Source organism: Poeciliopsis prolifica, unplaced genomic scaffold (genome assembly GCF_027474105.1).
Source record: "Poeciliopsis prolifica strain line A6 unplaced genomic scaffold, Auburn_PproV2 SCAFFOLD068, whole genome shotgun sequence".
Classification (NCBI taxonomy): Eukaryota; Metazoa; Chordata; class Actinopteri; order Cyprinodontiformes; family Poeciliidae; genus Poeciliopsis; species Poeciliopsis prolifica.
Window position 1 is genome coordinate 844,837 of NW_026562443.1, and position 14,274 is coordinate 859,110.

Below are 14,274 nucleotides of genomic sequence, written 5' to 3' on the forward strand. Positions count from 1 at the left end.
CATTCGGAGGATCACGTGCCTCAATCCCTCTCAAGTCCTCCACATTGATCTGATCTGTTAGTGCTGTTGTGTTGGGCCAGTGTTGTCTGGACAGAGCAGCGCAGCTGTCTCAATGATTTAGCAGCCCTTTGTACTATTATTCATCTGACTGGAGGGAGTCAGTGTCCAGCTGAGGGCTTGCATCTTTCATGACCACTTGCACTTCATTCAGACAAAGGTACTTCCAAAGGATACTTTCGGGACCACAGCACATGTATATTGATGCATATGGCTGCATATTGATTTTTAACATCTTTATTTTATTGTCAAAGAATAAGACTCGCTGAAGTGAACTCTTAAAATTTCTGTTTTTCTTTCAACAGATGCTGCCTGTTTCTCTGATGCACCTGTCACGTTACTTAAGTCATCAATGCATGTCCGACAGCTGTCAATTTTAACTACAAAGTTTACTGCTCATTTGGAAAGTCGCCTAGTGCTTTATAGTGAATAATCCTCTAACTCTCTGTCTCTCTTTCTCTCTCTCTGTGGAGTTCCTCTGCCTTGTTCTGGTTGCTGTATTTTTAAGTGTTCTGCTCCAGAGTTGTGGGGTCTTGGAGATCTGAGGCTTCAGGTATACACAGCTAGCCTGTCACTTGAGAACGGCTAGGAACAGATAGTGCAATTAGCCAGCAGAGAACATGTTTATCTGTCAGCCCACAGACAGGTTGGGACGGCTTTGAGGGGAAGGAGGGGAAAGGAGGTGCACCACCCATTCTCTCTGTGCTCAGGCTATTAGACAATTTCACAGAGCCCATTTTCAAATACAGAAAGGGTAACACCCATGCTCCCTCCACCCAAACTCACCCAATTAGCAGAAAATTCCCCCTTCTTCAGCATTTATTACACCTATTCAGTATTCTAGATGCTGCTATCACTTTTCCATAACTAGGCCGTACAAAGAGCAAATGCTCCATTTGGTGTGATTTGTTGCCCTGCTTGACCACTTCTTTGTGTCGGCCGGGCTGGTTAAGCGCCATGGAATGGTGCACCCCTGCTGTTTTATCAAGTCTGCTGAATCCGTAATGAAATAAGTGAGGGTGACAGTAGCCAGCGAGGGAGGGGAGATGGAGGTAAGAGCAACAGAGCGGCTTATTTGAATCATTTAAGCAAGATGCAATTACAGCTGTGCCTGGTGCGAAGGAAACAGCCCATTTTAAAGGCAACACAAATCAATGGGCACGGCAATGGTGATGTGTTTGACAGAAGTGCCTGTTAGTGGTATGCGGCTGCTCCAGAGGATCATTACACACCCTGTAGACAATACATTATCCACAAAAGAGAAGAATGAAAACAAAGAGCAGTGGGAGAGGAGGAGGAGGGCATGGAATCGTCTTTAAAATGGCCCATAAAGGTATTTTGGAGAAAGAAATGTCACTCTGTTTGCACATTTTCAGGCACTCTCGCATCCTTTTGGCACTTTTACAAACTTACCCTCGATGCCTGCAACTTAGGCTTTCTCTAAGCTTCTCCGAGGAGCCTTTTCTTTGACTTTAAGGACAAAGAAACTCAAACTGTGAAAAATGTGTATGCCTCAGAGTAATCTTTTACCTCAATGAAAACCATGTCCATAATACCATCAACTCTCAGTAACTTCTCCCAACTTGGTAGGTTGTAGTTGTGCTGTACTTATTTATGTTCTGATAAGGGACAAAATGGTGGTGCTTAAGGTAAAGTATTGTTTCACAACCTCCACTATCTATATCCTATAAGATCCAGTGTTGTAATGATGCAACATTTCTCCTTCAAACAAAAGTTTTACGAACGTTGCCACAATATTGCAAACAATAAAAAAACTAAACAATTTGAAAAACTTTGGCTAAACAACATTGCTGTGACTATAATTGTGAGATTAATAAAAAAGGCCAGGCTGCCATCAGCATTCCTTTTAGCATGACCAGAGCATGATCTGTTGGCTGGACAGTGTGAAATGTTGCCAGCAGCGTCTGCTTTTCCACTGACCTTAAATTGCACAAGTGTAAATTCTGAAAATAAATTAATGGAAACATGCCAATTTAAAAGAAGTCACATTTTCAAGTTCATTAAGAATCTTTTTTGAATTAGGATGAGGTTGTATCAAAATTAGTGTATTTCACAAAACTGCTACCATTTTTTTTTTGCCTCATGAGTCGTGTGATCAACAACCACATGTTTCTAAAATTGGAGGAAATGACATGAAGTAGTTGATGTAGCATGTTTTTTAATGACTTACTATGTGAATCAACTTATTCTTGATTTTGAATGCTTTTTTTAATTTAACAGAAACATTGTAATTGGGAAATTGTGATTTCTTTGTTTTTTTTTTTTCATTAGCAGAATATCAACATTGATTTGCATCAACATTTGTAATGGAAATGCAGCGAGTGAGATGCAACATTTTGCCCCTCACCCAATGTCTTCAATTTTGTTTTACAATTTCAAACAGCATACGAAAGGAAGGCAAAACCAATGGAACTTCAAAGTGAGGGGGAAGCTGACATATTTATGTGACTTTGATTTGTACCAAGGTCACGTTTCACAATGACATTATGATATTAAACTTCTAATTACTTTTACTGATGCTATTGAAATTCTACCATTCATTTCTCCCAATATTGTAATGTTCCAAAATTTTTATGAAACCTTAATAAAAACAAAAGAAATGACAGACCCTTCGGCTGCCTCTGCATCTCCACTGTGTTCTGACCTTCTACTGTTTGTTCCCTGATGTTCTCTAACAAACCTCTGAGCCCAGAAACACTGTGTCTGAGAAAAAGAAACACTGTTTATTTAAATGTATGAATTTAAGAAATGTATAAATTTAAGAATTTAAAATGTACTTTATGTGTGTATTGTAGTTTAAAATACATATGAATTTTTTTTACAGCTCTCCAAGATTGTTGTTTTTCCCTTTGTGGACAAACAAATTTCAGTGTGTCAGTCACGGAGTAAATGAAGATAGCAGTGATAAAACATTCAGGATTGTGTGGCTGATTCTGACATGAATTGCAGTTCAAGCTTAAAGCATCTCAATGAAACTTTCTGTCCAAAGGAGACCAGACTACAAGCCAAATCCGCAGAGCGTGAAAGTCAAGACATACCAGCTTTTACTGCTTTGATTTTGACCATTTCTTTCCTTTTATCTGTCACTTCCGATAGCCCCCTATGGCTCTGAAACAAAATGCTCCTTCTTTAGAGAGTCCCTTTAAAGTATTGGACAAAACTTGTAATCAAAGCACATTCAAAAAGGATGGGAGTTGCAAGTCAGTAACTGTCCATGCTTGAAAACGTCTGAAAGTCTTTCTGAAGCCAACTTGTATTTGTTTGAATGCAGAAGTTCTCATAAGTAATGAGAAGGAAGGAGGGAGAATGGAATGAGGTTACCTACAATGACAACTCTGCAGAATTTGGGCTTTTCTAGTTAGTTAGTCTCAATATTCGATGAGCTCCAGCAGCATTCAGGCCCAGTGTTGGGTGTAACTTTGACTGAGCCTGGCACCTCTGGGACACGCCAAGCATGAGTGCTTTCTCTATCTCTCATTCTCATTTTTTGATTATTTCTCCCTCTCTCTTTGCCTGAGGACCAGGCCATCTGCTGCCTGTTGGTGTAGCCAGGCATTCTGACTGGAGTCGGCTCAGACCAGTCTGAACAGCGGAAAGCAGCTCGTTCTGTGCATCGCTTGGTTTTAGCCACAGATTCAGGCTGCTTCTCCCTTTTAGCCAAACACTTTCCATTTGGAATACACTCTGCAGCCGCCACCGAGTCATAAATAAAATGATCCGATCAAAACAGGGACCATACAACAGCAGCAACACCCATTTCCCTTAGTGCTACAGCCTCTTTTTCGGACAGAGGGGGAGAGGGGAGGATGCTGGGGATTGAGAACCAATGCTGAAAAGTTGTCAGAGAAAATTAGAGGAGGTTCCTGAACCGTGGACCCAGTGACTGGAAAACAGGAACAGGATGAGAGACCCCAGACTTTCAGTCTAGTCATGTGTGAAAAGAAAAGAATCTCTCTTCTCCTTAAGCTTTCTGGCTACCCCCGCCCCCACTCGCTCCACCACTCCCCCACCCCCACAAGTCCCTGAGTGCCAGTGACTTCTGGAGCAGGTTGCAAGTGAAGGAAGCCTAAAAGTGCCAAGTCAACAGCAGCCTTGCCTGACCTTAATGTATGCAGAGTTTATTGCTAACCCCTTGCTTCACTCTGTTTCCAGGGCTCGCCTCCTTTGTACCTGACGCCCTCCACCCTGCTGCCTCTGTGGCGTTCTGTGGAGAACCGTGGCTGGCCATTGGGGCCCCGTTGTGGACCACCCCTCATCTATCAGTGACACTACTGGCTGACAGAGCACTTATTCACATTCACTCATGAATATTCAATTTACTTCTGCTTCCTTCAAGGGTACAAAAGATACAGCATATCTAAATACAGGAGAGAGAAAAGTGGCATCTCTTAGTTTACCCCTCCCCCTCCTCTTCCTCTTCGTCAGTCTTTACACATTTACAACCTAAAGATCAGCAGCAACATGCAAGCCTTAATTTCATTTCCCTGTTTCATCAGAGGTGTCGACCAGGACAACCCCCCTTCCCCATCTCCCCAACACTTTGAACAAGCTAACACAATCCTGCACCGTTTGCGCGAAAGAAAAATCCCATTTGTCCTTTGTCAGCACAAACACTTTAATTTGAGGCTTTCACTCCTGAGTAAGCAGCAGATCTTCTCAGAAGCCCAGAGAGACGGAGGAAACACATGTGGGTCCTTCAATCTCACCCTCATCAGCAGAGGCACAGTTCATTCGGCGTGGCCTCCATGTTTTTGTCAGTCAGCGAGGGCATGCATAAGTCAAGAGGAAGAGAGAGGGGTTCGGTCGCGTCAGCGGATAAACAGCCGCCAGGATCAGCAGTCACATTTCTGTTGCAAAGTCTTGCAAGACTGCTTGATGTGGCAGACTTTCTGGGTGGTTTGGAGCTGTGCACGGTCAGAAGCACACAGTGAAACTGTAACAGCGAGGCTTCTTCCTGTTGTGGCACAGGGGCAGAGAAGACAGCAGTGGAAATAAATAAAATGACAAGGAAGTGCTTGAACAGCATTGTCTGGTTTCTTGTAATGAATAACTGACATTGTGCAACATCATCTCAATCACATTTTAGGGAAATGCAAAGAAAAGTGCAAATCAGGTCTATCAGTGATTTAATGTTACAGACACGGTGACCCTTAGCATGCAGCTATAACAGAAAATTCAGAAAGAATGCTGTACCCTTTTGTGAAGAAAATAGTCAGATTGACAGAATCAGCTCTTTTAGGTGCAGGCACTAAGTAATAGAATCGGCCAGGGCAGAAGCACTTTCCTCTTTGGTCCAAGTTCAATTCACCAGAGTCAAAAGTGGCTGAGGTATGCGAGCTGCAATTGTTAGATGATGTCAGGGATCAGGCAATGGTCAAAAACAAAAGCTCGAAGTGAGGTGAGGCTAGAAGCGCTCGAGGTCTTCAGACTCTGAGGCTGAAGATGATCTGGAAGGGAACTTCTTCTGGAGATTAAAGGTACTTTACATCCATAAAGGTGTATTACCATCACCTGAAGGTACTAAATGCTATGACTTCTTAAATATTCTTAAATAGACCCTATTCCCACAGGAAAGGCGTAATGTATTGACATCCACATGTATTGGATGTCTGATGCTGTAGTTGGTATTTGGTTCAGAAGGAATTTCCTTTCAGCTGAGTATTTACAACAGTCCAAGATAGCATGGTTCACACTTTCTGACAAAAGTTACAATATCCAGTGTCATGTTTTCCTATAATAAATAAAGTGTTGATTAAACTTGAATAATCTATTCCTAATCTAATCAATCTAGTTCCAATCTTCTCTATAATACCTCCATCTGCAACACAGAAAGAAGTCTTTCTCCTGAGGCAACAGGCAATATTTTCTTAAACAGGTGGTGTGACACTGAAATGATTTTCAGTTCATGTGCAAAGGTTATTTTCTCATTTATGCTGAATTTTTTCACGGACCAGACATTTTGGGAGAACAGAAAAAAAAAAAAATTAAACCGGATCCCAGGATAAGTTTCAAAATGCCAGTTTATGTTTCTGTGTGTACATCCAGGCCACATCTTCTTTGAAGATACACAAATGTGTATATATATATATATATATATATATATATATATATATATATATATATATATATATATATATATATATATATATATATATATATATATATATATATATATATATATATATATATATACATCAGTTTTCTGTGTCCTGAGTCTCCTCGTTGTCCTGTCTTCCCCTTGATTGCTCCCAGGTGTGTCTTGTTCTCCCGATTACCCTCTGTGTATTTAATCCCACCTGTGTCCTTTGTTCCTCGTCGGGTCCTTGTCGTATGTTGTCGTTTGTTGTTGTTTGACGTTGTCTTCGTTTGTTGTGCTGTCCGCCTGTTTGACCTGATGCTACCGGTGTGAGCCCTGGCTTCCGCTCAGCCGTGCTGCCTGGCTGCGGACTACTTTTGTTGACTGTGTTTGCTGGACATTTTTGCATTAAACATTCACCACTCACCTTACCTGGGCCTCCAGCGTCTGCCTCGCCACTTCCACACCACTAGTCCATGACATTTGGGGTCGAAGCTTTCTCAGTTCTGCCCTCACTTGATCAGCTGTAAAGGAGGCTATGTGGAGGGAAAGAAAGGAGAGGGCAACTAGGTTGCCTTGGAGGAGTTTGGGTCAGGGGGCTGGTATGGGATGAAGGTGAGGTGAGGGTGCCATGATGGTGGAATGACTGCACCTGCTGGCAAGGAGGAGGATGTACTGGGGAGAGCTCTGAGGCAGAGTAGATGAAGTAATGGTGGTGGGTTAAGCATAATGGCTAAAAATATAGGAAAAAGCTATTCAGTTCATTAGCTCTTTTTTTACTTCCTCCCTCTGTGTTAGACTGAGCTTTGTTCCCTGTTATGGTTCTGAAATCATCCCTGACATCACTTCAGCCGTTTTCCCTCAGCTTTCGCTCCACCTTGCAGCTGTAGCTGTCTTTTGCCTCCCTCAGACAACATTTCACTTCCCTTTGTTCTGCCTTTATCTTCTCCTTATCTTAATAAAAATAAATAGTGTGTGAAAGGTCTCACATATGAGCTGCTGTATGAAAATGTTGAGAAAACGTTTGGTTTTCAAAAGTAAAAACCACACATCAGAGTTCGAACTGGAGAATTGTTGCAACAAAGTATAAAAATGTTTTTAAATGATATTTAACTAAATAATGCCATATTCCCTATTTGATCACAAACAAAGTTCCATCAATTACATACATGAGGCCAGATCATTGGATTTAATAGGTTGCTCTTTACATCATTAGATGGGTAGTGAGGTTTATTTCCATAAGCAACCTAAAAATGTTTTATACTTTGTGGAGTCTGTTGCTATTGAGCTCCATGATGCTGCAGTGACAGAACCTTTGCCCTACAGCTAGAAGCGCTTTTACTTCCCATCATACTGAGGCCTTCCTGTGTGGACTTTCTATCATCTCCTCATACTTGCATTACTTTTCTCCAGGATTTTTCACCTGACCAAACTACAGGAAGTCCTTGTGAGGTCTGTGAATCTGCTCATTGGCCTGCTTAGTCATTGGCTGCAACACAGGCATCAGCGAGACCCTTCAAGTTTTAATAAGTAGGTATGAAAAAGGAATGAAGTTTGAAACATAATGTGAGCAAATAAGGCAACATGCTCAGTTCCATTTCTCTATCAGTCAATGAATACAAGTCCATTAACTTAGTTAAAGCCTCTAAGCTTGTTTTAAATATGACCTGAATGTAAATTGTTTTGCTGTTTTCACTATTATAAAATGTGTAAATTTCTGAAATTGTGTATGAAGAAAGCAATAGGACATCAATGCTACTTTTATTACATTAGATGCGAAAGTTAGACCTCAGAATGACCAGACTTATTTCATCCTGAGAAAAAGAAACCCATTAGAATGTTTTTGATCTTGACACCTCTTAAAACTTTATTAAAAATGGATCAGGCATAAAACTAATCACAGAGGGTTAGCAATGAATGTTTGGCTTAATGGTGCTGGCTGGATTTAGATATATGGCACTTGCATATCCTCCCACTTAACTAGTAGCTTTGTGAATAACTGGCAACCCTGTCTTGGCGGCAAAGTATTAACAGGGATTGTGGCTTGATTGGAATCTACCACACACTGTTTGTGACCAATGTTATTGTGCCAGCAAGTTGGAAAGAAAGAGAAGCTCTGCGGCTGTTGCAGAGAATTCAGCATTAAACCATCCAGCTGCAGAAAAGAAAAAAACTCATTCTGCTGCTTATGACCTTCTGTTCTGCTGAAAAGGAATGAAGTTACACCCAGTTGATTGGATAGTGATAAATACCCAATCAACCAGATTTAAGTATTTGCATATTTAGATGCAAATGTCTAAATGCATTTAAATATTTACCAGTCACCATTCCAAAAGTGTGATCACATAGCAGCAGTCATAATAATGGTGGTGCCTTAAACGCCTCCAGTCTATCAGTCTATTACCAGCATTTATCCAATTTACTGACAACAATGGAAGGTGATGCATTCCCTGCCAGAGAACTCTGAATCATGTTTGCAGTGATCAGAGCTCACTGCTCTCTCTGTGTGATGAGGACTTAATTAACTTTGTATATTTGGCTGCAGCAGATTGTATTGTGAATTTTATCATGGAAGCTGAGGCAATGAGCAGGCTAAGTGCAAACCTCTGTTCTCATAATTGCACATCTGTTTTCCATTGCTTCCTTGTGTAATTACCTCCTCCTCAGTCATCCCAGCGGAGGCCGGCTGCAGGTGACTGCAGGTAAAACGGGACCGGGAAACCTGTGTGCTCCCCGATAAGCACAGACATACAGGAACAACAGGGATGGATGTTGTGACAGCTTCTCATGGGCACGCATGCACATAAACACGCATACACACGCACACACACACACACACCCCTACGCACACACACACAATGGTTTCAATTTCAGGCATTACACCACAGCACCATCCAGTGGATGATGATGAAGCTGCAGCACAAAGTGGTCATAGAAGTTATCGGTGCACCTAAACTCACACACACACACACACACCCACACACGCACACACACACACACACACACACACACACACACACACACACACACGCACACCCACGCACACACACCCACACACAGTGTGGCCAAGACCAGCTGTTTTTATTTATTTATTTTTGTTCCTGAAAAGATCACTCTTTTCCAAAAAATGTTAAGTATGTGTGAGAGTGTCATTCTGACTTGGATCATATGTTTGAATGATCAGAGCGTCCATCACTTCATTGAAACGATGGGTTGATGACTCACAGAGGAACATACAGTATTTGTCTTTTGCAGTACTGAGCTTGATACAAACTGTGTCATATGATAAATCATAATTGGACAAAACTGACAAATGCAGTCAGAATTTGATGTATTCTTATAAATTAAATTTGAATTAATGTAGGACTTTTAAACCAGATACACCAAATATTATTTTGAAAGGTTATTAGAACTTTCAAAATATAGCTATTTCACATGACAAGTTCGCAAGAGTGTATGTCTGCATCATTACACTTAAATCATAGACGATTCACGATAGACAAATTTCAAATTCTAATCAAAATGTTGATTTTTTTCTAAATAACATTAAGATAAATATAATAAGTAATATTTTGTAATGATCTTCACCCAGGGCGTTATCTTTTCAGGGATGGTACGAGACCTCCGTGGACTGTGGCACAGAGATGGAAAGAAAGCAAAACAAAAAGTTTGAAATGAAAGAAATATTGGTTAAAGTTATTTCAGCTCTAACAATTTAATATCTGCTTTACTTAGGGGGCATGTGGATCTTTCAGATCTATTTGAGAAGCAATTTTGATCATATTCCACGTTTTATTATGTCATGTAGAGGGGGGTGCTCGTCTTGATCTTGACTTGGTCTCAGGTTAGGTGGTCTTGAATACAACACTGCTACATGGCTCCTTGGTTGTACTTTCTCCCTCACCCATCTTCTTTCCATCCCCTTTTCTGTTGGATTTATTTCAAAATAAATGCCATTATCACCCAAAAAAACAAAACAAAAAGCAAAACAAAACAAAAAAACAGGACAGGACAGGAGACAAGATGTTAATGTTTCTGAAATTATGATACATAGAATCACAAATCTAAATTTAAACTACGTTACAGAGCATAAACACAATAAAAACATGCTTTATCTGTGGCATTCAGGGCCGGCCCAAGACAAAGCAAACTAAGCAACCACCAAAGTGCCCCTCAGTAAAGCAGATTTTTTTTTTATTAACAATTTATATGTCATTATAATAACAAAAACTCACAGTTTCATCATGAAGTGATTTTGTTTTTAACAGTAATATATGTTTGTATAACAAAAGAACAGAAAGAGGAAGAATAGAAAAAACCAAGATAAAGGTTTGTTTCAATATGTCTTCGTTATATAATGTTTGTAAAAAAAAAAATTGTGAAACTAATAGAAAATTAGCTTTATACCTTGAACGGTTCAGTTTAACAGCCATCATTATTATTATTCGAGCATATTTGTGTGAAGCTCAGTTTTAACTTGAAATGAGTTGATTCTCCTGCTTGGCTTTGTGTATTTCTGAGGTTTTTTTGGCTTCAAAACGTCGTGTTTGATAACAATAATAACAACTTTTCAATGTTTGACATTGTCAAGCAAAATGTTTTACGTTAGGCTATATGACTACTGCATTAATATATTGATGAGCTGTTCCAAGCTGTAGTTGGGGATATGTTGTTTTCTGCTCATCATTTATGTGGCTAAAACAAACATTATTTTTACATCAACTTCTAAGTTACATGGAACTTCTGTTAAAATCATTTGAAGGCTCAGAATCAACCCAGTACCGGTACCCGTCCACATTCTCAGGGGAGAAAGACTCACCTGGTGTAAATAAAATTTTTAGCTATTGGAGTTACGCTTAAGAGAAATTAATTTAATCATAGAATGTCATGAATATGTGTGTAGGCCTGCACCGACTGCAGTTTTCAGGCCGATCCCTGATTAGCGATCTTTAAAGAGCCTGACCTGCCGATTTTGATTTTGGCTGATATCAATATTTTTGTCTGAATTGTTGCTAAATGATGTGAGAAAGTCAGTGAGTCGGAAACATTGGGGTGAATATTGTTACTTTCAAACATGCAGACATGACCTGGTGGGCCATCTGTCAGTCAACCTTTTCACTGTAGAGCAGAAGAGGACAGAGGCTGATTTCTAAACCTTTGCTGATGAAGATAAGATGAGAGAATAAGATGGGCTTCACATATAAGAATCGGCTGATCACGATCCCCCAAAATTAACCCAGCAATTAACTGGCTGACAAATGTATCCTATATTATACATGCATAGGGTATTATGCAAACAGCACCATCAGAGATGCAATAAGATTATAGCAGGTGGGTGAATGATCTAATTGTCTAACTGTTGATTCCAGCAGTCCACATTGTTAGCAGAAATTTCGCTTAGGGCCCCATGAAGGCTTGGGCCGGCCCTGGTGGCATTGTTCATTAAAATGGCACATTTCAAATGTATTAAAATTAAATTAGCTAGGTATACTTAATGTTATTGTATTAGCAGTTATGCAATCAGCAAGTACTTTTACTTTTAATACTTAAGTAAACTTAAAAGCCAGTACTTTTTTACTTTTACTCTAGTAAAAATATTAATGTGGTACTTTTACTTTTTGTGTCTGTGTATTTGTACTTTTACTTAAGTACTTTGTTTGAGTACTTTCTCCACCAGGATGTCAGAGGTCCTGGTTGTTGGTGTTAGGCAGCCCTGAATATTTTAGAAACTTAGACGACCATTTCAACAGATTACAGTAGTGGTTCAAATGATCAGTTAAGGTTGATACATGTTACCTATCAACTAAATTATATGGCAATTTTCTTAAAAACTATAGTTTTCTCTTGTCTCAGAGACCAAACATTTTTCACGTAGAAAAATTAAAATTTAATTTATATGTTAGTTTTTTTGTGTGTGTCAGCTGCATTATTTAAAGAAGATTTAAAGAAAAGGGAAAAAAGAAGAAAATTTAATGAGAAGCAGTTGTGTGTGTAAAATACACACCCTTTGATATCTGAGTTCAGAGAATGTGCAGACATGTTTGAGATAATAGCAATACCATTTACAAAATACTTGAAACACTGCCTCTGAACGCACATGTAGAGATGTGGTTATCTTTTCAGAATAATGCACCATGTCATAAAATGAGAGTGAAATGACTGCACTCCTATGACAACATTTACCCTTCCAAGAGGGGGCGCCCTGTCCTGCCAATAAGACCAACCCTCTACCCCAGCCTTGGTGCTTGTTCTCTGTTTGTGTAAGGTGGGCCCACCCAATCTACACAAGCTTGACTGGAGGATCACTATTCTTGGGAGAAAATGCATGAAATTTTTTGGAGGATAAGGTTGCCTGAGGAACAACGTGATGGTGAAAGTATTCTGGCCTGGTCGTTTGGGTAGGCATACCTATGAAGACACTGTTGCAGTAATCAATTCCACTAAAGATAAACTCATGCGGCAATTTTTAAATAATTTTCATGGAAATTAGTCCAGGAAATGTTCTTCAGATGACAGACCAACTTTGTAGATGTCTTTGTGTGGCTCTGCAGATTCAGGTCAAAGTGCATCACAATGTCCAGATTTTGGGCCTGATCTCTAGGGTTTAGCTGTAATAGCAGATAATGTGTCCTTCCTCTAGACTGTTTGTCTTTTGATTCAAAAATTATTTTACTTCTATTGAGTACAATGAAGAAATTAGAAAAAAAACAAGCATCTATTTGCTTTAAGCATCTGCTCAGTGGGCCCATAGATCGGTCATTCTGCCACTGATACACAAATTAGAATTTCTTTTAATACGGGGACCTCGAGTCAAAATCTGTCCAAAGTGCAGAAAACTAACCGTGAACCTTCGGCCCTCTCCTCCCCCTCTCTCTCTTTTTCTTTGTGTTATGCCAGCACCATGTATTGTTTATATGGCTGTTTTTAAAGCTAGTTTCCATGGTAATGGCATGACCCCTGCTGCTGTTCATCAGTTACAGGCCTGATTGATGGCAACCAGGCAGCCATAAAGGCTATCTGCTCTCTCCAGATATGGCCAGACAAACATGGCCACTGATTGCTTACCTACCAGAAGTGTTTGTTAACAAGGATGGATTCTGCAAATGTATTGGGCTTTTGGGCTAACCAACTGATTTGTGCAGTTTGAGTATGCGGTTGGATTTTTCAGATACCATCTTTGCTATATAGTCAAAACTATTACTGGGTCACCAAATAAGTGCAAAGCAGATTCTCTCAAGTAGAGGCGTGTTTAAAAATACATCGGCTCTCCTCCCCTTTTCATGTTACCAGTGTATGTTGTAGAATCTGACTTTCATTTAAGGTCTCTTCTGCAACAGAGCAGCTGGCTGAGATTAAAACCGAGGAGCCGAGGGGGCTGTCACCGCTTTCTCCCCTGTCCTCTCTTGCTGGGCTGGTTCTTCTGGGAAAAGCCTTCATCCTCGCTGCACATGTGTGTCACTGGCCTTTTGTGAGCAACGAAGCACGCCCACATAGTGTTTGACGTTTCCATACCTCTCTTACAATCCACAGGTTGTCATGGAAATGCGCTGGGTGGCAGTGGGTGCAGAGTTACAGTGAAGGAACAGCCAGGGAAGAAGGGAGGTCAATTAGTCCACTTCTCTTTTGTGAGTCTCTGCTTATTACGATCCAGCCAGAAGAGTCTGGTCAGAACATTGTACATGGCTCAAACTACTGGGAAAAACCCAGATTTATTCTACCTCGAGGAGGTTCTGGTGTGAATTGCCTCCCCTGGAATCGGGTCCAAACTCTGGAAGATTTATTTTTTTTGCTTGCTGTGTTCAACCAGCACCCCAAAAATGAATAACCTTCTTTTGAACATTAATCTTCTGAAGTTGAAACTTTTTTTGTTGTTTTTTGGATCTAGCATAAAGGCTTCTGAATAGCTTTTCACACAATGAAAACAAGGCCCAGACCAAGAGGACAAAGTCTTTTGAGATGCTTTCAAGCAGTTTTAAAGCATGTTCTTGTTAATATTATGCCTGAAAATACCATTAAAATATTTATTAAGAAATGATGATAACTTTCTAAGAAACTTAATAAAGTTGAAGCAATGTATTGTTGCTCTGGGATGTAAAAAGAATTCCTCAACAACTTTCTCT